The sequence below is a fragment of the Camellia sinensis genome, chromosome 9 (genome assembly GCF_055761805.1).
Source record: "Camellia sinensis isolate YWXY chromosome 9, ASM5576180v1, whole genome shotgun sequence".
Lineage (NCBI taxonomy): Eukaryota > Viridiplantae > Streptophyta > Magnoliopsida > Ericales > Theaceae > Camellia > Camellia sinensis.
Window position 1 is genome coordinate 58577691 of NC_138969.1, and position 10763 is coordinate 58588453.

General features: G+C 35.8%; 1 long non-coding RNA gene across 1 annotated transcript; it reads right to left on the reverse strand.

The window, feature by feature from the left end:
• Positions 1-3303: 3303 nt before the first annotated feature.
• LOC114301490 (uncharacterized) lies at positions 3304-10350 on the reverse strand. Its single transcript, XR_014339707.1, has 3 exons — positions 9866-10350; positions 3978-4670; positions 3304-3891 (listed from the first exon to the last, which is right to left on the reverse strand). It is a non-coding gene; the product is annotated as an uncharacterized LOC114301490 (long non-coding RNA).
• Between the last annotated feature and the right edge of the window lie 413 nt (positions 10351-10763).

Here is a 10763-nt window from a genome sequence, read left to right on the forward strand (position 1 = left end):
ACATGTATTTTATTTTATTTGTATTCAAGTTGTAAAACCATGCTAAGATATATGTCATTTCATTTGACTTATGCACAGCTCTTATGGACTAATTAGATTTGTATATATTGCTTCCGCACATGTTAGCCCCATATGTTATACTCTGATTGTGTGTGAATTTTGAAAGTTGGCCTTCGATAATCTCGGATTACTGGCCATCACGGCACCATTCTACTAGGGGCGGGATGGGGTCGTGACATTTGTTGAGTGCACTCTTCATTTTCCTTTCTTTGAAAATTAGACCTTCATCTTCCTCTTGCTCTTGCATTTCTTACTCTTCTGTTTGCATTTCTTCCTCTTCCTCTTCCTCTTCCTCTTCCTTGGGAATTAGAAGTACTAACATTGAGCTTGGACTGAAAGGCGCTTTCGATTGACTTTTTAGATTGCCTACTCAACCTTTGCTCAAATGTTTTAATTGAACCCATCATTTCTTCAATACTCAAATCAGCAAGATTTTTAGTTTCTTCAATGACAGCAAACAATAGGATTGTATTTCTCCGACAAACTTATCAAAATTTTCTCAACAACTCTTTGATTAGTAATATTATCCCCATAAATTTTCGTTTGGTCCACAAGTTCTATAACTTTAGAAAAATAATCATTCAACAATTCCATATCCTTCATCTTTATATTTTCAAAATCTCTTTTTAATGATTGAAGTTTGATGGTTCTTACTTTTGAGTTGCCTCTACACTCTTTCTAAAGAATATCCCATGCCTCCTTTGCTTTTGTTGCATTGATGATTCTTGGAAAGATTGCTTCAAAAACTCATTGTTGAATCAAAGAGAGAGCCTTTTAATCCTTCTTCCTTTGCTCTTTCAATTGGTTCTTTTGGGGATTTGTCAAAGCTCCTTCATCTTCAGGTTCCTTGAACCCATTTTCAACAAGATCCCAAAGACTTGTATAGACAAAAATAGTTCTCATTTTCACATACCAAAAATCAAAAATTTCACCATTAAAGATAGGAGTAGATACATTTTGGTTGTTGGAATTCACCATGGACGTTGGCTTGTTCTTTTTTAAGGCTTGTTTTCCCGTATCCAATCTTTATGCCTAGCTTGTTCTTCACCCGACCAAAGCTCTGATACCACTTCTGTTAGCTTTTGATAAAACTCTCTCTAGAATGAACTATTATTTTATATTGAATTTTTCTCTTATTCATTTCTTTGCCCATAGGCTTACATCCTTTTATAGAGAAAAGGTTATACATAAGTTTAATGAACAACCTTACAACTAATTAGGTACATGAATATAATTTAGACAATGAACCTAATAAATATAAATCGCATGAATATAGAAATACATGAATACAAAGAATGCATGAATGCAATGTATCCAGTGTATGCAATGTATGCAATGTATCTAATGTATACAATGTAACTATGGCATTAATTTTAACAAAAGCTTTTGGTCCAGCCATACTTCGAGATTCGGAAGGACGAATGGTGGATGGATTGACAGGCTCATTTACCTCCATATTTTGCAGGCTAAAGCTTTCTCCCTCCGTCTGGCTTGCCTTTTGGCCAAAGCTCACAATCTCTCTTTCGTCGAGATAGAAAGTGATAATCAAGAAGTCATCAAGCTATGTGTTTCAGAATTAATACCCCCTTAGGAGATTATGGCTATTGTGATATCCGTCACTCAGCTAAGACCAGACAGTGGAAGTTTCAATGGGCCAGAAGATCCTCAAATGGAGTTGCACATTGGGTGGCCAAGACGCATGCTAACCTTTTGCTATCTGCTAGTTGGGTGTCTTGCCCTCCACTGGAGTTAGTCTCTTTGCTTTTTAGTGATGTAAACAGTGCTTTTGTTGGACAATCAAATTACTTTTACCGTTCAAAAAAAAAAGAAAAAGAAATTATGTTTTTGCCAATTTGAATACTCAATGATGCATATATCATCCGCACAGTCTCACAATATAAATCATAAAACATGAACACATTGATTTACATGAAACCTTTTGAGAACAACAATCCTCTCATGTAAAAAAGCACTGACACCACTCTAGCTATTAGATATTGGACTGTATGGGGTGAGCTATATATTAGCCATATATATTTTTTTAGTGATTTTTTTTTTTATTTTAAAATTATGTCTAAACTTTTTACTTTTCTAGTTCATCTTGTGTAGATGAATCTAAAAAGTAATTTTTTTAAAAAAAAAATTATAAAAAAAAAGCCAAAATAAGCCAAAAAAATGTCCAATATTTTATATTTATTTGTCTTTCACGACCTTTTTTTGAATTTTTTTTATTTAATATTTAAATTTTTTGGTTCATCTAGTCAAGCTGAATCTAGAAGCCCAAAACCTTTTAAAAGCAAGTTCACTAAAGATGAAAGTAATAAGTCAAAAAGAAAAATTCTAAACATATATAAAATTCATATAAAAAACTTGACAAGAATGATATGACATTGCTATTATTGTAAATAAATTCAACTTCAATGCTATTTTGTTTTGAAATGAAAGTTTCATAATCAGCCACATTATTATGTATGTAAATTATGTATGAGTTTTTTTGTTTGTATAGTATTACTTAGTTAAAAAATGAGCTCATTTGGCAACATAATTAATAAGCTGCTTGTTGGCTTGTTGACTTGGGCCTCATTTGAGAATATATTATTTTAGTAATTTTTTGACTTTTTGGCTAAAATATGAGGTAAAAAAACTAGTATCTTTGAAATGACTTTTTGATTTTTTATGAAAAGATGTGCAAAAAGTAGAGTGAAATAGAATCTATGACTTTTTGGTATAGGTTACAGGCTTTTTGATTTTTTAGTAACTTTTTGACTTTTAGACTAAAATAAGCACATGCCAAACGAGGCTTTATTCGGATCATGTCATTCTCTACTTTTCTGCATGACTTGTTGTAATAAGAAAAAAAAAAGCTAGCTTATAAGCCATACTCAAAACAACAAAACTTTGATAAATAGAGTAGAGAAGTTTTTTGTTTTTTTGTTTTTTGTTTTTTTGAAAACTCATTATCTAGCCATTGGATAGAGTAATCCGAGAGACCAATCACACCATCCACTTGTGGGGGTCTCAATTAAAGCCAGGGCTTTGTCATGTATGGATTGGCTCAAAGAAATTGTTTATACCTAAGAGGTTTCAAACCTGAGACTTTAGAAGGAGCACACTCACAGGCCCCAACCCTTGACCACTAGGCCAACCCCTAAGGTTAAATATAGTAGAGTATTATGGCTGTTGCAGATTTGAATAATTCAATCGTCATGTAGATGTGAATAGATAGAAAGATAAATAATTCTAGAAATAGTTGGTTTAGACTATAATTAGTACCAAAAATTGAAGATGTTTCAAATACACCTACTATAGTGTTGGAATTAAAATTGAAGCACTTTATCAAGAAGTTTAAAGAATAGAAAACATGTTCATGGGTAACTTGTCCTAGCCAAGCCTTCTAAGGACAAGTTGAGAAGTACACTCCTATGTGATATCATGGACTCACACATTTTTCCATTAAAGGAAAAGATTTCTAAAAGAGAAAGAACCGAAAGCAAACAAATCATATAAAAATGTTCATCACTTCAATCTCCTCTATAGTGGGTATAACTCGGTAATTGAAGCTTCGTTGACTGACACAAGAGACAATGGTAACTCTGGATCGATGCTACTACGCACAAAAAATGCCGGTTCTGACGATAGTGAAAGGGTGAGAAAGAAGCTATTAAGCATGAGAACAACTGCAGCCATGGTTGGTCTGGCAGCTGCGTTTTCCTGTACACATAGTAGCCCAATATGAATGCATCTTATCATTTCATGCAACGGACCCGAACCATTCCTTAATGTGGGATCAATTATATTCGAAGCTATTCCTTTCTGCCAACTTTTCCAAGCCTGCAAGAATTCAATGTATGGAATAAGCTTTCATGGCCTATAAAATTTCTTGGTATTGGTAAGTTATCATGGATATTCATACTTACATAACATAAAAGGTCCTCTTCATTCTCTCCACTACGAAAACAATTGTTCTTCTGACCACTCACAATTTCCAAAATCGAGACACCAAAACTAAATACGTCTGACTTGACTAAGAACTGGCCACGCATTACATACTCTGGAGCCATATATCCGCTACATTGTTTAATATATAAGTTTCAATAACAAATTACAATAATGATGTGATGACAAAATTTCTATATCAAAAGTTGCATAAATGATGTATTATCACTATGTTTGTATGATTCAAAACCAGCTCATGTTTATGATTATAAAACATGATTTTATTTGTGTTTCTTATTCAAATCAAATTTCTTTATTTTTATTTCATTTTATGTTTTTGCAATGCTTGATCAACATATGCACCAAAACAATTTTGGAAATGAAGTAAAGGAGAATTTTATTTATAATCTTAAGATGTGGATAGAGTTAAAACTTACTAGGTTCCAAATATTTTGTTCGTATTTCCTTGAGTTTCATCAAGTACAAATAATCTTGCCATGCCAAAATCTGAAAGTTGGGCTTCATCTTCGCATCTAACAAAACATTGCTAGCTTTAAGATCACGATGAATAATTCGAAACCGTGAATCTTCGTGAAGATAAAGAAGTCCTCGAGCAATGCCTCCTATGATCTTGTAACGCTTATCCCAATCCAAATATGCACGATTGATGGGATCTACAAATCCATATAGTTGAATCTAAACTCAATTGAATTAATCTTTTAAATGTGTTCTTCAATAATTTGAGTTTCGGTTTATATCAAATGATTAAATTGTTATGCAAATCAAGATACATAGTGTTCTATGTTTGACACAAAACTATGAAGTGTACATATTTCAAATATTTGTTTAAATGATATATATGATGAGGAAGAGGTCCAAGAGGTTCAAGAGGTGCATCAAGTGTAATGTGCTGCAGCTGTAGACAATATTTTCCTTAACAGAGTGTAACAGATTCAGTTAGCTTAAACTGTAGATTAGTTAGAAGTGTGGTTAGTTAGCTTGTAACAGTTTGTAACAGTAGGTAGTTAGAAGTGTGGTTAGGTTAATTCGTTTGTTCACTATACTGATGTATAAATATGATTTGTAATCTCCTATTATATTCAATGAAGATATTTTAGATTTCAACTTTACCTTTCATCATGGTATCAGAGCACTAAGAAGCTCTCGTGAGCAATTCTCAAGATTCATCTATGGAGCAATTCTCAAGATTCATCTATGGAGTCCTCTGTTATTCCTTCAAATCTCAATCTCCTGCTATCGAATCTCAATTCTCTTGTAACAGTGAAGCTGGATGGCTCAAATTTTGTTATTTGGAAGAATCAAATGCAGAATCTGCTTCGAGCAACGGATCTACTCGCCATTGTTGATGGCTCAAAGAAGTGTCCTGTTGACATAGTGCGACAGTCTGCGGGAATTGAGATTCCAAATCCAGAAGCTGTTAGATGGAAGATGATTGATGCGCATCTACTCAGTTGCATCACTGCTACTCTCTCTCCTGTGATTTTCACTTCTGTGTTACATCTTCACACCAGTGCTCAGGTCTGGCAGTTTCTTGATAAACGCTTTACCTCTTTCTCTAGGTCTCATATCCACCAGTTAAAGAACAAATTACGTTCTATTTCAAAGAAATCTGACTCAATGGAAGTGTATTTGAGCAAAATGAGAAGTATTGTTGATCAGTTGAGTATTGCTTCATCATTTGTAGAAGATGAGGATATTGTTCTTCTTACATTGAATGGATTGCCTTCTGAACATGATGCAGTTAAAGTAGCTATTCGAACTCGTGCAGAGTCCATTTTTATGGCGAAATTTTCTGCTCTACTCTGTTCAGAAGCTATTCACATTGAAGGAAAATTAAAACAAAATTCTGATCTCACTGTTGCTTATGCAACTGTGAAAGATTCTAATACTTCTAGAGGATTTAACTCTTATCATCATAACAGAGGTTCTTCTCGTGGTGATTCTAGAGGTTCTCATAGAGGCACTCAATTCTATTCAGGAAGATCCTCTCGTGGCAGATCTCAAGGAAGAGGACAATTTGGCATTGTTTGCCAAATCTGTGGTAAAGCCAATCACACAGCTCTTGACTGTTGGCATAGGCTGGATACTCAATTTCAGTCTTCACAAGTGTCTTCATCACAGCAATCAAAGCCATATCAGTCTCATTCTCAGCCATATCAGTCTCAGCAGTCAAAGGCATATGTTACCTCTTTAACTGAGGACAATGGTTCTTGTTCTCCCTAGTTTTTGGACTCAGCTGCTTCTGATCATATCACTAATAATCTTCATCAACTTAACTCCATTCAACCCTACACTGCTGGTGATGAAGTCACTATTGGTAATGGCTCTTCCCTTCCTATCACTCATACAGGCCAAGGTATACTACCTACTCCTCACCATTCTTTCAAACTCAACAAAGTTTTGCATGTTCCTTCTATTAACTCTAATCTTGTTTCTGTGCATCACTTGGCTAAAGATAATAACTGTTCTATCACATTTGATCATTCTTCCTTTACTATTCAGGACAAGCTTTCTAAGGCCATCCTCCATAAAGGTTTTTATGCCAATGGACTATATCACTTTCACACTCCAACCACTGCTTCCTCACATGCCTACAGTAGTTCAGTTACATCTGCTGCTTCCACTGACATTTGGCATCAAAGATTAGGCCATCCTTCTACTCTTAAGTTTCATTTGCTTAAGCATAAATTACCTCTATCTGTAGCTTCCAATAAAAGTACATTTTCTTGTGTACATTGCTCTGTAGCCAAATGTCATAGGCTACCTTTTACACTGTCTAATTCCACTGTAAATAATCCACTGGCATTGATTCACAGTGATGTATGGGGTCCCTTTAATAAATCTGCTTCTCCTTACAAATACTATGTGTTGTTCATTGATGATTTTACTAGATTCACTTGGCTTTATCCTCTTGTTTATAAAAGTGAAGTGTGTGCCAAATTTATGGAATTCAAAGCTTTTGTGGAAAAACAGTTTGGTTTTTCTCTCAAAATTCTTCGTAGTGATGGAGGTGGTGAATACAAGAATCATCCTCTTCAGCATTATCTTCACACTCATGGCATTCACCATCAGTTTTCCTGTCCGCATACTCCCTCTCAAAATGGAGTGGCTGAGAGGAAGCACTTACATCTCACTGAAACTGCTATTTCTCTTCTTCATCAGTCCTCTATGCCTCTTCTTTATTGGTTTGATGCCATAGCTGCTGCCACATATTTGATCAATCGTTTACCTAGTGTTTCTCTTAATAATTGCTCTCTTTTTGAGTTGATGTATCATACTGCTCCTGATTACTCTCTACTCAAAGTCTTTGGTTATCTTTGCTTCCCCTAGCTTAAACATTATGCTTCTCATAAGTCGGCTCCTAAGTCAACTCCTTGTGTCTTTCTAGGATATCATCCCAGTGTTAAGGGCTATAGATGTTTAGATCCTCAAACTGGTCACATTCATTTATCTAGACATGTTACTTTTCATGAACATGACTTTCCTTTTTCCTCTTCTCCTTTTGTTTCTTATGTTTCTTCTCTTCCTCTTTTACAGGATTTCTTTTGGTTACCCTCTCCTCAGCATAGTTATTCTCAGTCTGCTCTAGCTCCACAATCTAGTGTCCCGACTACATCTGCACAGCCAGAGTCTCCTTCTGTACAGCCGCATTCCTTTTCACACCCTCAGTCCTCTGCTCTAGCACCTCCTGCCCAGTTTGCACAGCCTAGCTCTGCCCTGCCTTCCTCTACCTTATCTCCTTCTGATCCTTCACCACCTGCACCTTCTTCCCATCCATCCATTCCTATTAATTCTATTTCTGTTCTTTTACCTCTTCCTCCTCCTGCTGCTATCAATTCTCATCATATGCAAACCCGATCCAAAATCTAATTCTACTTGTTTCTCTTCTACTCTTACTTCTTCTGATGGCTCCTCTCATTCTCCTGATATTGAGCCCATCTCTTATAAATCTGCTCTTGATTCTCCAGTCTAGCTCCAAGCCATGCTTGATGAATATGCCGCTCTTCAACGTCTAGGCACATGGTCTCTTGTTTCCCTACCCCCTTCCAAGCAAGCTATTGGGTGTAAATGGGTCTTTAAAGTTAAGCGGAATTTTGATGGCTCCGTTGCTAGGCACAAAGCCAGACTTGTGGCTAAGGGTTTTCATCAGCAACATTGTATTGACTTTCATGATACCTTTAGCCTGTGGCCAAACAACCCACAATTCGTATTTTTATCTCTTTAGCTTTTCATCATCATTGGCCTCTCAAACAACTTGACATATCTAATGCCTTTTTACATAGCAAGTTGAATGAAGAGGTCTACATGGACCAGCCTCCTGGTTTTGTGGATCCTTCTCAGCCTACTCTTGTTTGCAAACTTCACAAGGCTCTTTATGGTTTGAAACAGGCTCCTCGGGCCTGGTACTCTACTTTCTCCTCTTTTCTTCTCTCTCAAGGATTTCTTCAAAGTCGTTGTGATTCTTCTCTCTTCATTCATTCTATCTCTTCTTCCATTACCTTTCTTCTTCTATATGTCGATGATATACTTCTTACTGGGTCTGATCAGTCCTACCTTAATTCCTTATTAACTCAAATGCACAATGCTTTTTCCATGAAAGAATTAGGGGATATTTCCTATTTCTTAGGTATTTCAGTTCAGTTCACTGCTCAAGGCTTCTTTCTCTCCCAGCAGAAGTATGTCTTGGCGCTTCTTCTTAAAGCTAGCATGACTACCTGCAAGCCTTGTGCTACACCTACCTCAGCTAAACCTTCTCTTACTGCTACTGATTCTCTCCCATTCTCCCAACCTTTTCTTTTTCACAGCCTTGTGGGTGCTCTTCAGTATCTTATTATAACTCGCCCTGAGCTCTCCTATGCTGTCAACCAAGCTTGCCAACATATGCATGCTCCTACTGTGGCTCATTTTTCTGCTGTTAAATGTATCTTACATTACATTAAAGGTTCCATTTCCCATGGTCTTCTCTTTGTTCCTGGTTCTTTTCATCTCACAGCATACTCTGACTCCAATTGGGTTGCGGATACCACTGACAGACGTTCCACCTCTGGTTACTATGTGTTCTTGGGTTCTAATCTCATTTTGTGGTTCTCCAAGAAACAGTCCACTGTGTCTCGCTCCTTGACTGAGGCTGAATATCGGTCCTTAGCCCACACTGCTGCAGAACTCACTTGGTTACAAATGCTTCTTGCTGATTTTCACATTCCTCAACCATCTCCACCTATTCTTTGGTGTGACAACATGTCTGCTTTGTCCTTGGCTGCTAATTCGGTCTTTCACAGCCACTCTAAACACATTGAAGTAGACTATCATTTCATTCGTGAGAAGGTTGGTCGTCGCCAATTCTTTCTCAAATATGTTCCTTCTTTGGATCAATTGGCTGACATCTTCACCAAATCTCTGTCCACTGCCAGATTTTCTTTTCTCATTTCCAAGCTTTGTGTTGGTCTTCCCCCTCTTAGCTTGCGGGGGCATGATAAGGAAGAGGTCCAAGAGGTGCATCAAGTGTAATGTGCTGCAGCTGTAGACAATATTTTCCTTAACAGAATGTAACAGATTCAGTTAGCTTAAACTGTAGATTAGTTAGAAGTGTGGTTAGTTAGCTTGTAATAGTTTGTAACAGTAGGTAGTTAGAAGCGTGGTTAGGTTAATTCGTTTGTTCACTGTACTGATGTATAAATATGATTTGTAATCTCTTATTATATTCAATGAAGATATTTTAGATTTCAACTTTACCTTTCATCAATATAGTGTTTTATGTTTGACACAAAACTATGAAGTGTGCATATTTCAAATATTTGTTTAGGTGAAGTTGAGAGAGAGACATTCTATAAACAAGTAGTAGTCATACCAAATATGAAGTGATTGAGGCTCGAATTAGTCACATATTCATAGATGAGAAGCCTTTCGGTTCCTTGCAAGCAAAATCCTAGGAGCCTAACCAAATTCCTGAGTTGAAGCTTGGCCACTAGCATAACCTCGTTCTTAAATTCTAGTTCTCCTTGTCCAGAATTCCTAGATAGCCTCTTCACAGCTATTTCTTGTCCATTTGGAAGGCTACCCTGAAGATAGTAGAGTACAATAGTCACTATGCTTTATATAAAAATTCAATTATTTTTATTTATTTATTTTCATTTTAGAACAAGGGATACGCCATATTCGTATGTGAATGTTTGATTACCCTGTAAACAACACCAAATCCACCTTGTCCAAGCTTATTAGCATCAGAGAAATGATTTGTTGCAATTCTAATGGCATCAAAGTTGTATTGCAAGGATTCCACAACACTAATTTCTTCCGTAGCTTCACAAAATGAACAAGTTAACAATTATATCAATAAAAGTTATAAATGGAAATATAGATTAAGGAGGGATCTTTTAAGTTTCCTTCGAAGATTTACTTTTAAGAAACACACTGAACAATAAAATTTTGTAAATATTAGTGAGTTGCTAGCCATTCGTAGCAAACTAAACTTTTCTATAGTTCTACATTATTTGGAAAAGAGACAATTATCAATGTTGTTCAAATTATTTAAAGGTAATCTATTTCCCTTTTTGATCAGTTAGTGGTTTCAACCGCAAAAATGGAGATTAAAATCAGGAAACTTACGAGTAGGTCTTAATAGGTGGACTTATTGTCCAATAAGTCCTATGATAATTAATGACATTTTTTTATCAAACACTATTAAAAAACATTACTAATTGTTAATTTTCAGTGACGATTTGAAAATTTTGTCACAAAAAATATCA